We start from the raw sequence: 17,021 nt of genomic DNA on the forward strand, positions 1-17,021 counted from the left end.
ATAATTAATAGTTTATTATATTTTCTAATTCGAGCAAATTTCTAATGAAAAAATTTTAATGTACATCTCACTCATCTCTTTATTAATTATATGCATATCTATTGGTAATTCATTATATAAAAATTATGGAATTATCTGAAAATTTAAAAATATGTTAATGACAATTTTTAATAATAAAGCTATAATAATAAGATATAAAAATTATTTCCTTTTTTGCAGAAAATATTTAATATATTTTTTTTCAATTTGAATATTCACAATTAAGAATTGATATATTCCAAATCATTCTTACCTTGATTCATGATGTTTAATATGCATATACATTCTTCACTTTCCATTTCTTACTTACTATGCATGAATTAAATTGAAATTAATCTCATTAAATATGTATTTGTGGAAAAATAAAAGTATTTATTTTTATTTATTTCAAATTCTGCATTGATAAAAGTTCTATCTATATTATATTTGATCGGAAATTGTATGTAAATCTAATAGAAATTTAATATTATTTAAGTACTCTACATTAAATATATATAAAATTAAAAAATATATTTACTGTTTAAATTATTAATAATTTTTTTATAAAAATATTGATGATGCTTCTTGTTTTATAAAAAATAAGAAAAAAGGAGGAAAGAAACGAGAGAAACTTATTAAGGAGATGATATCATTTACAATTAATGTCGATGACATCATGTTTCTTTCTTGCTTACTTACTTGTATAATCATTTTGTCGACTTTTTACAAAAGAAATTTGCATGATTTGCTCATAACATAAAATGTCTAATATCGAAAATTTTTCCTCTTAAAAATGAAGATGAAGATTAATAAAGATTTTTATATCTCATCATCGATTTTATTGTATAATATTAATTATACAATAGAAAAATTTTATACAATAGAAAAATTTAATACAAGAAAATTACTATATTTAAGAAGTAAAATAAAAAAAAATGTATTGAAAATTTTTTATAGAATTAAAAATTTGGTATTATATCATAGTATTTTATTATTATGAACTCATGAGCATGACTGTGTTTTATTTTTAGATTTTATGTGGGTGTTCATATATGTACTAATATATGAATCATACATTTCAGCAACATCTTAATAAAATTCAAACTTGGAAAATGTATTATATGATTTATCATATTATTACAAAATTATTTTTTTTAATATAAAATTAATTATAAAAATAAAAAGTTACTTCAATTAATGAAACAAAAAAGTATTGAAAAATTATTATCAGTGCAAAATAAGTAATTTAAATTATTTATTCTGTTATTATGAAATTTTTATATTATATTTTTTAATACATTCATAGAATGATAATATATGTATTCGTTTAGATAATTTTAATTTTTTAATTTATTTCTTATCATTTAAAACAATATTTTAATACATCATGTCAATGTTCGACGAATTCTTCCTTGCCAAAGTAAAAAGTAATGCTTTTAGTTAGATAAACTCTTACAAAAATTGCGATAAAGAAAACGATACCAAAGAGTATAGAATACACGTTGTCATGGATCAAGAATAATATTGTTCCCTTCTTACTTCTATTATTTACTTTTCATCTCGTATATCGAACAGATACAAAAGAGAGAAGTTCTATCCACCTCTTTCGACTAAAAATTTTCCGATCGATGGAATACACATGAGCTTTTATCGTTCATATTTATTTCTTTATTGCTTGACCCAGATTCAGTTGGAGTCTTTACAATCGCGTCATAAAGCGATTATCATTGGTATTATCCTCCGTGCAAATCGCAGTCATCCTTGTTTATTTAATATATGATCCAAATTGTAAATTCAAGGATATGTGTAATAATTTTAAAATTTATATTTGCTTACGTAAAAAAAAAAAAAAAAAAAACAATTTGATTGATTTGTTCCTTCGTTTGTCGTTGTGAAAGTTCAATAAGATCTTCTGAAACACATTTATTATAAAATAATCTGCCATTCATGGAATTTACATTTTGACATTTATTTACAATTAAAACAAAAATTAAACAATTTTATAAATATGGTTTATTATATATAAGAAAAATGTATTATAAAGAATAAATTAAATAAATGTGTACTCACCTTAACATCCAGATGATCGTAACAAAAATTCAGACATTCTATTGCAATTACAAACAACATTTCTTTCCTTGCTTTTTTTTTAAAAATTCACACTATTCATCATTCTTCCACTATCAGCGATACAATCCCAATTCTTTCTTCGGTAATCTCAATTTTCAAACGCAATTTCAAACGCAAGCATTTTACAAATACAGATACAAGATAGATCTGGAAACAGAAAAGAAGAAAAACTTTCTTAAGCATCAGTAAAGAAAGGAAGAAAAAAAAAAAAAAAAGAAATAAGTTTCCTTCACACGGAAAGTTTCGTTTGCACGGTTTCGCGGGGCCGATACATCACCTCCCCCCTCCCCCATATACGGATATTTCTCTCTTGTAAAACGATTACTAGAGGCGGCCGATGCACGCAAATCCCATCACGATTAACTACACCCTGTTTGCGAGGCGATCGGTCAATCAAACCTTCCAACTATTAATCGATGAGTACAGAGAACCATGAACAGCCGTTGGGAGCAGAGAAAGCTAGTCGCACGCCCTAATGAATATTGATCCCCGAAGGTGGCAACTCGCCACCGTAGGAAGAAACTAGACCAGGGGCCGGAGGAATTTTACTCCCCGGCGACTGTAATGGGTCAGGCTCATCGGGCCGGTATCGCGTAAGTAAGATAAATGATCCTCTAATATCTGTATTCCGCAACAGTTTCTCCGACGACGACGCCGAATATTCGTGCTCCGTTCGAATACGTTTCGACAAAATCTCGACTTCATGTTTTCGTGTTTTGACGTGTTTAATTATTGCGGACGAACGCGGAGATTGTTGAGATTAATTAGGGGAGAGTTTTGATTAGAATTCGTTCGATTATTTTTTACAAAATTCGTTTTATTTTAAGGAATGTTTGTGTGTGTGGTGGTGGATCGTATAATGGATTAATTCATTCGTTTTTCTTGTTTTAAGTATAATTTTCGTAATTTTTATAATAGGAGATGTAAAGTAAAAGTTTTCTCTTATTACGTATTTTATTATTATTTATAGATTTAATGATTGATTGAATTCAATAATGCAAAGTACAATTAGATAATTATTAGGTGAGAAGGATTTTGAAAGGATCTAATTTTAATAATTTTTTAGTTATGATATGTGATATAAAAAGGTTTGTAAAATATTTATTAGACTATATTTTTATTTATTATGTAAAAATACAATTATATATTATTTCTTCTATTGAGCAATCAAACTAATAATTTTAATTTTTCTAAAGTTTCTAAATGGAGGTAAAAATGGACTTGTATCTCTCTTACTATAAGATTGTGAATCGTTGCATTGTTCTTGTATCGACGATACGAATATGAATATGAATAGAATGTAACATTAAGATTAGTGTATTCATTCATTTATCTATATAATTAAGAAATCTTTAAGTTTTTTTAAGATATTTAAAAAATTTTAAAATTATTTTTAAAGGAAAAAAGTTTAAATTATCATACACCTTATTGAAATTCATCATAAATTGTGGGCAATTTTCTATCTTATGATCACTTTTTATCATGACTGGAAAAATAGGGGAGAGAAAAAAAAATGCAGCTAAGAGGTACAGTTATTAGATTAAGGAAAACAAAAAAAGAAAAGGAGAATGTGATAACGAGTGAGGCACTTATATATTTACAATAATTCTTCGAGCTCCTATAAAATATAGCATATTTCAAGTTTCATTTAGTAGAAATTAGATTAAAATATTTTGTTATATTATATATTATTTAAATTAACAATAACGTGATCTTATTTCAAAATTTTATTTATTTCTATTATTCATTTCTATTATTATCATTAAAATTTATAATTAGAATGTTATATTTATAGTAATAGTGAAATATGATAATGATAATCATAAAATATTGATTATATTAATACACTTATTAATAATTATGTAATAAAATTTAAATTTTTAAAATACATGAAATAAATTCGTAGAATAAAATAATGAGAAACATTTATAGTTCACGTAGAACTGCATTTTAGTTTCATACTTCAGAAACATGATTAGAATCATAATCCATGAAATCAATATTCGTTAAAAGAAAATTTCAGTAAGGGTCCGTTTGTTTCGCTTTAATGATGTGGTCTCCATTGTTACGTTGGTATCGACAGAAAATTGATTTCCTTTGTTACTATTTTAAAATTTTCGTGCTTGCCATTATAAAAGAGGATATCTTAAAAAAAAAAAAAATAATCGAATGATTATATAGAATGAAACAAAATTCATATAACAGTAATACCATTCCAACCACTGTAATAATCATCATCATTAATTTGTTCTAATTCATTCTAATTCATTCTAATTCATTCTAATTCATTATTCTAACGATTCTAATGAAGATAATAATCATAATCATGATATTTCCGCAACAAACATTTCTCATCTCTTATTTATTACGAATTAAATCATCCTAATGTTCTATCTCGCGACGCAATCATTCAGATAATAATTAAACGACGATAAAGGTATCTCTTGAACGTCCAACGCAAACAGCGGTTCCGATGTCAACTCTCATCAGTTCGATACTATATTTTTCTCCGGGGGGATTCGTTTTTCCAAGCCTAACTTTGAAATGCAGCGATGGCGGCGCATCGTTCGAATCAATTTCCTCCTGACTCTCGCGTGCAGGAAATCGAATATACCGGAAACGGTCTCTGGCGATCGGTTGCGAGGCACGATCGGCCATCGTTATGACTGGTCGATCTCTTCGTCAGATAATCTTCCCTTCCCTTCTATCATTGTTTTTCATTCCTTTCTCTCTCTCTTTCTCTTTTATCTTATCATTTTTTCCCCAACCCCAATCCGATGAGGAAGGGCCCTCGATCTTATCGAACGATCCCTCGAATCGTAACTCTATTCCCCGATGTTACATCGATGCTAAATCGAAAGGTGGAAAGGCAATTTGCTGTTGATAGAGGAGAAGATCGGTTGATAATCATCGTCGCATAAAATCGTTCGAAATTAAAAGGCTTTTGTATGGTAATCCCAGACTCGAGACCGTGTTTTAATAGTAGAAGCGAGGCAATTTTATTTTACCAGGAATGGTGGTTCTCAATTCGTAGATCGTAACTTTCTTAGGAGTTGCCAAGTACTTTCTAGGGATCACTAAGTGTTTTTTTTAAGGGATCATCAGATTATATTTTTCAGGGGATCGCCAGATATTTTTTGGAGGATTGCCAAATAAGGATTTCTAAGGATTGTCAAGTGTCTCTTAGAGGGTTATTAAGTGTTTTCTAAGGAATTGATATTGTTATCCTTATTATTTGACGACTTTTTTTACTTATTTATCTTATTATTGTTATAAAGAAAAAGTATTGAGGGATAATAGTAGTGAGTTGCAGAAATGCAAAGGATAGGTCATATCTTAAAAAAGATTGGGAATTAGTGATTTAGAAATCCTGCTCATTTTGACAATATAAAATTTTTTGATTTTGTGCATGATTGAACACTGTTCGTTGAATTATATTAGATACAGAATTCTGATTGCATAATTCCAATCATAGGATCTCTTTCAGCAAAGATGGCAATCCATATTTTACATGGATATATTTTTTTAAAATATTTTATATTTTGCATATAGATGAATCTTGATTAGTATTTGAATAATAAAATATAAAGATTAATTGGATTTGTGTTGTTCAAATACTTATAATATAATTTGAATTTAATGGATGTTTTTTCATTCAACATTGCTCAAGTCAGAATTTTAAAAGTAATTCCTTTTGCTTTAAATAAAATCAAATTTAATTTGACATTCGTAAAAAGACATCGTCCTTAAGTTATTAAATTAATAAATACATATAAATTCAATTCAATGAAAGTGCACGTAAAAATATATTTTATTAAAAAAATTCGAAGATTAAAATATTTTAATATATTTATGATTAAATCGCGTTACTTTGGAAGGTGCAATTTCCTCTTTAGAATTTTCATAGGCATCCACGAGGAGTAATTTGCACCGTGACACTTTGACGCGAATAAACAAGCTTTTTTTGTTAATTTATTCCCTCTTTTCGTCTTTCAAAGGGAATGTTTAAATACGCGTGGAATGTACACTGGATACGAACATCCTCGAAATTGTTTTAATATCGTCTCGTTTATTTATTCCCCTTTGGCTTCCAACGAGCCGATACTCTTCTACAGGGAAAGTTTAACTTACAACTTTTTAATTGCAAAGCTGCTGTAAGTGCATCGAAAAAAAAAAAAAGTTAGAAGAACCGAAGTTTTAATTTGTTAACATCAACTTTATATTGCGAAACGCACTTTTTACCTTATGATGGACACTTAAATTTATTTTTTATTTTAGCTCTCAACATTTTTTTTTTTAAATTCATCCCTCTTTATGAGAAGAAAATTTCGAGAGAACAAATTTCATTTTATTTTTAATCCTCTCATACTTGTTCTATCTATTTCTCATTTATTTATTAAATTATGCTACATATATTAATCTATTATATATTATATATTATATATTATATATTATATTTTATTAACGTTTTTCAATTTCTTGGATCGTTGTTTATATCCCAAAATTTTTGGTCGCAAACCAATTTTCCCTTTCTTAAATTTCTAAAAAAATTCTAACGTAACCCAAAGAACAAAACAAATTTCGCAAGGTGATCGTTGAAGATTAAATTAAGTCAATTTCATCCTCGTTTCACGTTCCACTTGCATAAACGTCCTGCTTCCGTTGTTCGTTCCATTTTACTGGAACTGGATTCCTTCCAATTCGCTTCTCTTTATTATATCCGTTGTTCCTTCTAAGACTTAACAATCGAATATTTCGAATAATACACATATTGTAAAGATTCTTTCATAGCACGTTTGATTTTAAGATATAATCTTGTAAAAAGACAATGCTTTAACGTAAGAATTTTAATTTTGTTATTGAACTATAAGGATATTGAGTTCTTCGATATCCAAAGATTAAAAAAAAAAAATACAATTTTCCATTTAAGAATATTTTTCAATTCTCAAAACCCCCCAAAAAACTTCGAAACTTCATCTTTCTGTATTATTCTCGAATTTTCGAGAAATCAAAATTTATTAATTCATCGCAAAACAAGAAAAAAGAAGTAAATAAAAAGAAACAAAAACACTTTTAAAAGTTTCACAAAAGTTAGACGAGTTTCTAAATTCTAATTCTATGAATCTACATTCGACCCATCTCCAGTCACAACATTATACATTTTAAAATATTTAATCAACTCGCCCCCTTCTCTCTTCTCCCCTCTGTTATCTCCGACCCAAGTCCAAGAACCAACTCTATCCAAGAACGCGACAAGGTCTCCGCTAATCAGATTCCATCGTTCAACAGGATCCCCTTTGCAATCCAGTCAGAAATGTACACTGTACGCACGGAATACTGTTAACGCAACCAGAGACCGTGGCTGTTTACGTATTACAGTCGTTCCGCGTAAGCATGTTTGCACGTCAAACGTGAAACGATTGTCTTGTAGCCGTTTAACGCGATTGTATGAACAATCGCATAATTTCTATCCTACCAGAGAGAGAGAGAAAGAGAGAGAGAGAGAGAAAATTATATCCGCTTTCGATCGATCTTTGCGGGGATCGATAACGTCCGCCCGTTTCACGCGAAATTTAGAACCGTGGTGGAATGAAGCTAATCTGTCCCAGGGATTGATCGACAAATTTGTCGTCGGGGCCAACGTCAAAATGAGTATGTCAATGTTTCTTCGGCTGGTTTATGGTGGTCGGTATGTCGCCTCGATTTCCCAACCCTTGTCGTTGTTTGAACTTCGATCGAGTCCATTAACCCTTCCACCTCGATAGTTATTGCCAAGCGGCTGCGGATTTATCGCGACATTTTCCGGAGGATTTGGGAGGTTAGGAGGGGGGAAAAGTTGAAAAGTATCGATAGAAAGACATTGAAAGAAAGTCGAAGAGTTTTTTGAACTAGGAGGAGGTATTTGTAGAAAAGTGGCTATTATAGATTTAGGGGATTTGCTTGTATGCAATTTAAATCTTGATGGTTGACGCATCGAAACAAAATATTCCTACGTAAAAACATTATTCGGTGTGTTTTTACTTGTTTTTAGCAGTGTTAAAAAAATGTTTCAGACGTAACGATTAATTGGTTTCGAGAATGGAGGAAAATTTCATTTGTTAACTTTTGTTGAATTACATTCTTTTAATTGACAGTAAAATTTTAATAACATTAACAACATTAGTGTAGCCTCTTTTAAAGAAACCATTTAACCATTTTTGTTTGAAATATTTTTTTAATATGATAAATGTAAGTTAAATTAATGTATTTTGAATAAAAATTTTGAAATGTTCTTAGACCTTTTAACATTCGATATTTGAAATTTAATATTTTATTAAAAAGAAAAATGTATGCGTCTGAAAAACATCGCGTGATATTTCGTGGAAAAATTCGTAACACAGCTCAATATTCGAAGAAAATTCCATTTGTCATCGGAAAATTAATCCTAAGGAAACCATTAAAATTCCATCGGCGGGAGATTAAACGTGCGAAAACATTTATCACGTAGGGTGAATGGCACGATGATATCGCACGATCTGCCAGTGTTCATCAATAAACAACGTATTAAAATTCCATCGTAAAATTCTATTCACCAAACTAATTGTTTTTAGCTGTTGAATGATTGGGACCATCAAAAATGAACAAGAGTCTCGTCTTTCCAAAAATAACACTTCCTGTCTTTTATATTTTTATCCAAATCTTTCTTTCTATCACATTTTTAATGCTTCGAATTGTTGTTGCGGATTATGCATGAAATTATTTTACTTTTATTCTCATCATCCTCTTATAAAACTGAGCAAAAATTGTAAAATCGATAGATCGAGAATTGAAAGAATTTAAATAAATAAAAATAAATTTTATCAGGTATAGAGATATTAAAACGATCATTAAGAGTAATAAAATTTTTGCCCCGTTTTAGGTGATATTTATTGCAACGCGATGAAATGTTAAAAATCGATGGAATGCATGAATAATACATACAATTAAAATGGGGAAGAGATCGAGTAAAATATCTCATATCTATTTTTGATCGATAGGTATTTGTACACAAAAGATTTATTAAAAAGTTTAATAAATTATTAAATGCTATAATTCATTAAATTTATTAAATTATGATCAAACCAAATTACGATTCTTATTTTTTTTAACGATAAGTCTCGAATAGGTGAATAATTTTGCAGTTTTATTCTTCTATTAAATTTTATATCAATTATTATATATATATAAAATTTATTGCAATAATAAATTTATATATAATTATAAATATTCTCTCGATACTTTATGCAAAAATTTCATTTCCAACATTTTAATAACTTCATTTATTCTAACATTTTGAATTGCTTTCAATACGATTCCCCGCATTAAATGAAAATAATTCCGTGGGATTAATTCATTTTTATATTGTAAATTTCATTATTTCATTTATTAATACGTTATTTTATCCTATATTACGTTTTAATATATTTTATTTTATACTTTGATAAAAAAACATAAAGTATCCAACAACAAATTACATTATTTTTCCGTAACTCTTTAATAAAGCTTAATCGAATTACTTGACGAATTGAATTTCATTTCAAACAATCTTCCCCTAAAATCTTCTCCCCTTTCAAAATCAAAATCTTTATCGTCCACTTTGATCGCACGATTCATCAATTTATTTCATTCGCGAATTTCGAAAACGGTGGGACAGAAGAGTTAAAGAACCGTAGGAACGACACGCGCGTATAACGGCGGCAGAAATGGAAATTCTAACTCTTTAATTAAACACGGAGCGTCGTTATAATCTAATTCCCCAGAAGGGGGACATCAGAAGAGGCTTGCGTAACGCTGCGAGTCTCGGTTCGTCGATCAAAGTGGCGAGTGTATCGTTTCGAACGTACGCGAGAATTCCCCCTGCTGATTTCGAATGGTGGTTCGCACGGTTAGCTAAGCACCTTTATATGCTCGCAAGCACGTAACGAGAGTGGTCTTAATATCGTTGCTCCGGGACAATTCTGAGTGCTGAACGCACGATCTCTTGTGTGAAAATGCGTGAAATGATCGCGATTAGGTTCATCATTTGATGAACTTTCTTTCGTCGAATTATCGATTTCCTGATATATTTCAATATATATAATTTATATATAATTTTTTTTTTTTTGCGATTATTATAATCGTTGAGATGAGGAGATATATAGGAATAATATGAAATAGTTGTAATAGTGAAATATGATATTTAGTTTAATTAATTGACAGATTGGAAAACAATTCAAAAAATTGTATTTTTATTTTTAAAATGGTAGAAGATTGCTTTTTGGATAGTTTGTTCTTACTTTTGACATGCTAATTTATTATTTTCATCCTCTTGATTTAAAAATTTGAAAAGTTCTAATAATATAAACGATGTAGCAAATTATTTAACGAAAAGGAAACGAATGTGTATTAAAAAAGTGTATTATTTTAAGTGTATTAAGTGTAGTAAGTCTATTATTCTAGTTTCATTAAAATTTTTTCTTGTAAACAATATATATATATATATATATATATATACATATACGTCATCATTGATAAACATTAAAATATTTAAAAGTTCTATTAAAATATTTAATAGTTCTATGGAAAATATAAAATTATTATTAAGAAAATATTATTATCAAGAAAATAATTAGTTATTCAGAATCTTATAATCACGAAAGATAAAATAAAAGTGAATTAATTATTTGCACGTTTAAATTAAAATCCACATAATCTCCATATTCTAATAAATATTATCTCTAAAACTTCAATCAACTTTAAAAAAAAAATCACATTCCTATATTCTCGTACAACACGTTCAATTCGACACAAAAAACTAATCGGGTCGTTTTTCCATTTAAATAAAAAAAAAAAAAAGAAAAAAAGATTCATCGAAAATCCGAAATCAACTTTCAGATCCACGAGCTCAAATTTCCTCCTATATCCGGGGTTACGATAAACTTGCCTTCGACCGGCCATACCAGACAAACTAAAATTGCTGTACCATTGATCATCATCCAATAGGGACGTAACACGTTGCTGAAAGAACGTTCGACTAGCAAATCGAGATCCTTCTATATATGATGAATTTTTTTTTTTTTTCCAAAACACGAACTCTCGATAACTCCAGGATAGAACGTAGTGTCGAAACGTGTTTTTCAAAAAAAAACCTATTTTTCGCAAATATTATGCGCCACATATTGACGCGTATCCGTTTGTTAACGGGGTATCGTTATCCACCGATAGTACCGAGTAAATTAAAAGAGGAGTAAATTTGTTTTTGGGATTAACAAAATGTGTCTGAAGCTATGTGCATATGTATATATGAATTAGATTAGAATTAAAATAACATTAAAGATAATTAATTATAGAGATATACGTGTATTATATATTTGTTTGAATGAATCGAAATCAATTTAGATAGACTGAGATCGTATTTATGAGCGTGAACAGGCTTGCAAAGATCGATATCGAAGGCAAAAATAACATAAGAAGATATAACAATTAATAAACGCTTCGATATCTAATTCTTTTTGGAATAAAGATAAAACACATAAATACATATTCACAAACGGAAAATCATTTACCAGAAAATCAATTGTTACGGAAAATTAGTTAAGATCAAGATAATTATTTTAAAGAAAATATTTTTAAAGCGTCTCGATTCTAACTACAATAATATAGAATAAAATATATATATATATAGGAACATTAATCGGTCAAAATGGGACGCTTTGCGTATGAGCGGAAAGTGTTCGGTAAAACGGTTTGCCTCGTAAAATTCGAGGAAAATATTTTCACGAGCGGACAGGATTTTGCGGTTATTTTGAGTTCGGCTTTGACACTGTCACCGAAATTCCCATCGCGCGTATTTCTTATTGTTTGTTACCGTTCGATATACCGTTTCCAGTGACACGGATCGTTTGTTAGGGACATAGGTTAGGGAAGTGCGATTTTGGAATATTTAGTGAAATGTGAACGAATATTTTCTCTGCTCTGGATGAATGGAATGCGATATTTCAATCACTTTTTCGATATTAATCCTACAACTAACTCAAAGTAATCGAATTGATCGATTTTGGACAATTAATGTGTAAATACTTTTGAAGAGAATTAATATTAATTTTTTTTTTAACAGAATATATATATATACCATGATATACACATTTCCATAATACTTTAATTCTACTCGATAATTGCAGTATTGAATATTACAATTCTTGTTTGTATTTTTTATTGAGAATAATTATATTTATATGATCGATATATTATTTTTTATATATCTAATAATATAAATATCTCGTGTCTAGAAAATTTTTCATTTAGAGATTTCGCTAGACAAGTGACACCGTGATACATTAACGGACATTCCCTGCTGTCTAGCCAACTTTAGCTTGTTGACGGTTGGCTGGTTGCCTACGCCTAGGCGTTTTTGGTGTATAATTAAATTTATAATAATTTTGATTTAACAACTCGAAAAAAAATACGTCTCACTTATTACGTCGACTATGCAACATTTGCACGATAAATAATAAAAATTTTAACAAGCAATATATATATATATAAACCAATCTTCTTCAAAAGAATTAAACAAATAAACAAAATTAAAATTCAATATTATTCGACTCGACTAAAAACAATCGTTCGATATTGGTGCACGTTTATACGCGCATTGTTGATAAAACAGAAAGAAACAAAGGAAAGAGAAGAATAAAAAAAAGAAAAAAGAAACTACAAATACAAGAGTGGAGGAGAATGAAGAAACAGAGCAATGAGATATTCTTGCTCGAAACGAGTCGCCTTAATTATCCCAGACTGCGATGAATGCTAATTCAACATTTTCCGCGAGTTTGTGAAACAGCAGACGCAGGGACACGCCACGCTGATTAACGGGCATTCGAGCCAGCCAGTATCCTAAATTCGGCGATGCGAGCCGGCCTACTGTTGTTTGCCGGTCGAACTTAATTAACGTTAATCAGGCCACTTCACTTTCACCTGGCCGACGAAAGGATGCTATCCGCTTGGCGGGAAATATTTCGATTGTTTTCTCGTCCATGGAGATGCGTTTCTGATGATGGCGAGAGTTTTCGATAACGAAAGAGAAAATTACACGAGTGTTATTTCTCTTCACGGTGTGAATCGATGTTATACTTCGTGTGGAAATAATTTTAAACCCGAGCTGTTCAACAATTGTTTTTCTTAAACAGACATTAGAATAAATATAATTATGAAAAAGTTGTTCAAGTTGAAATGTGTACAAAAATGATGTATTATTAGTATTATATAATATAATGGAAAAAAGAAAATCTGACGAATATTATACAGGGTGTAAAATATTCAATTTAATCCATCATGTAATAAAATCTATTTTATTTATATTTTCAGAAATCTGATACTTTTTCATTTAAATGATTTAATGATACGAATTAAAAATATGTTTCGATAATTTAATATTGGCTGTGTATCTATAAAAATTTCACAACTAATATATAATCGAAATTAACGTGTCCATGTTTCGCGTAAATCACTATAAATTCCCGGGATCAAGAGATGAATTCTACGTGAAACGGTGCCAACACAAATTCGTTAGCATTTTTAGGTCGTGTATTTTAATTGGATATAGTGTTATAGCACGAACAGTACACGTTTTCTTCTATACCATTAATATTAAACGTGCAGCAAAATGTAGAACGACTATAATTTGTTGAACTTGCCAAGTAGTTGCCAATTATTTGTACATTTTCCCTTTCTTCTCAAACAGACGATAATCTGGATAAACACGATTCAATAACATTTTTTTCAATAACATTCATTTTATATAAGTTCCATCATCATCATTATCATCATCATCTCTCTTCTCAAAAAGCTTTATTTAGAGGTCTATTCGTTTAATTCCACCACCATCTTGCCGTCTCCTCCAGATTCACGATCTGGAAGCGTGCGAAGAATATTACTAAGGCCTCGGTCTGAAAGAACGATTCCAATGGGGATTGAAAAGAGCACGGGCTCATCCATTCGGCGCCGCTCTTTTGAACTTTCGTTGTTTGCGATCCGCGCGATTCATGGGCACGCGTGAAATGACACGATCTCGTGGAATTCTATGGAATTTCCATTCGAATCCATCTCTTTTTTATCCCGTGAAATTCGAAGGGAAAGTGGAATGAGTGAAATGAAGCGGCGAACGAGAGCCGTTGAGAACGTTGAAGAAGTTGATTAATTCCATTAGCGAAAATCGATTGATTGGCCTTTCTTGACGTCTTAAGACGAGGTTGCGGCGATTGATGAAGAGTATTGTTGAGCCAGTTTGTTTGGAATGTTTGTGTTCTTAGAAGTAAAGAAATGATTTAGTGGAAGTTTGAATCGAGTGATTTTTAAAATTTAAAGATTTTTTTCTTTCTTTAGAAACGTTAAATTTAATTCTAGAACATTCGAGACGTATGTGCAAAGGCTTCAACTTTTGGATGATGCTCGTTTTATGATGGCCAGCTGTCGAATAACCACAGTCAACTAATATTCAGTACACAAACTTGGAAAAACTCGAGTTATAACTTTCATCGAAGTTTTCTATCCTCTGTCATCCCTGATACTACCAAAGTTTACCAAAACATCTGCTTTTTCAAAGACTTTGAACATTTCGTGTATATTAATCTTCATATAAGAATATCGATGAATAAATTATTTCTTGAAACCATTTCTTTTGAAATAGATGGAAATGTTGTCCCAAGATAACTTTTATAAAATGTATTGTTATAATTATCCCTGTAACACCTTTTGGGACACATGATCTCGTTGTAAAAAATGGGACTGTATAAAAAGTAATTGCTAAAATTTAATATTAAAATTCTAGTTAATCGTATAATTTAATTTCACATTTTCACGTGAACGATAAAATTAATCGTCGTTACGATCTCGTACGTCGATCTATAAGAAGAAATATTACAATTCGAAGTCGAGCATCCTTAAGTATCCTGTAAGGGAAGAGGAAAGTTGAACCGCATCGAGGTCAGACCTATCGATCTTTTTCCAAGTTTGGCAAATCTTCGTTCCAGTTTCTATCATTTCCGAATCGCAATCAGTTTCCTCGGAGATATCTTTAAAGTCAAAGTCAAAATCTTGGAAAATAAAGTTCACGATCTGTTTGTTTTCGCAAAATTGCATTTTTGAAAATTTTAAAACGAGGAATCAAAAAGCAGAGATTAACAATAATATAAATTTTTAATTTTTAATTTTGCGAGAAAAATATTATTGTTTAAGGATAATATAAATTTAATATTAATTAATAAATATTCGTAAATATTCTTAAATCAATGAAAACAATATTCAATGCTAATAACAGATGATAATGAACCAACTCGTCATATAATTTATTTACAAGAGTAAAACATTATGTACAAGAATGTATCGAGAATCGTGTGAAAACAATACATGAAACATCGTGAAGAGGGAATTTTTTTCCTTTTTCCAATTTTTTTTGTTTTTAAATCTGTTTTTTAGTGTTACGTTGAAAATCATACAGGTCTACGTGGTATAGACGCACAGAAATTTTATTTTTCCTATCCTGATGTATATTTCAAATCATCTTCGTTTCGTTCCTTGTAACCCTGAACTGCTATCTTTTTTTCCCGATATTCGACCAAGCTTCGAAATCCTCGTTATATAGCATTTCAACCCTGAACTCGAACAACCAGAACGTACTACAAAAAGCGTGATTAATTACGTTTCGTTTGGGGAAACTTCGTTAGAGGAATTGGTAGACAAAAAAAAAAAAAAAGAAAAAAGAAAACTTATTTCTCTTGGAAACAAATCTTTTAAAGACGAGGTCAAGTGTACTGGTCAAGGAAATTTTTTATCCAAGCTTTTGTGTTGTTTTATGCATATTATTTCTGAGAATAATTTCTTTTCTCTCTTTGCATTGTTCGTTTATTATTTCTCCTATAAAATGAAAGAATATAAATATGGAAAATTCATATTCTCTTATATCTTTTTAATATTTTGAGTTCATAAATGTATATCTTGATGTATTTTATATAAAAAAATGGAAAATTTATTATGATATAATTAATTACTAGAATTAATCGAATTAAAAATAAATGCTTCAATGAAATAATATGTAGTAATGAAAATAATACACAGACAAATAATAATTATATGCAGCTATAAATTTACTTGAATTCATAATAGATATCAAAATATAAATCATTAACTTCTATATACTCCTGTAGACAAATAAATATTTAGTTTCAGCAATTAATTATGTTTGATTTCAATAATGGAAAATAATTAATTGTTATAATAATGTAATGAAAATATTAAGATATAAGGATGGAAAAGAAGCTTTAATATCATAGATAAAAATTAGAATAAAAAATGTACTTATATTTTGTTTAATAATTTATTTATTTCTTCTTTCAACTTTTTTTATTTTTTTTTTTATTTTATTCTCAAATGTTACATTCACACAAAAGATTTATAAATAATCATATTAATTCATAAAAGATTAGATTTACGAATAAATGAAATTATAAATTAATATATTAAAATTAACAAAATATATAACTTAATCTACCTTATGTATTTAACATATATATTTAATTAAACACCAACTTGAAAATATATTCGTAAATCTTTGTATTTTTATCAGAATTTGATCTCACACTTGTAAACGATACATATCTTTTATACACTTTATGTCGATAAAAGGAAGAAAAAAAAAAAATTTATTTCCAGTTACGAAACTCGGTCAACAATATTCCATACAACTATCAATTTCAAAAGATTCAACAAAACTAATAAAAAACTCTCAATAAAAGAAAACTGTAAAGTTACAATGGTTTCGAATATAAACGATGTGTAATAACGATCTCTGCGTTTAAGATTTCAACGCTCTGAAGAATCAT

The sequence above is a fragment of the Apis laboriosa genome, unplaced genomic scaffold (genome assembly GCF_014066325.1).
Source record: "Apis laboriosa isolate Shangri-la unplaced genomic scaffold, ASM1406632v1 scaffold24_cov149, whole genome shotgun sequence".
NCBI lineage: Eukaryota > Metazoa > Arthropoda > Insecta > Hymenoptera > Apidae > Apis > Apis laboriosa.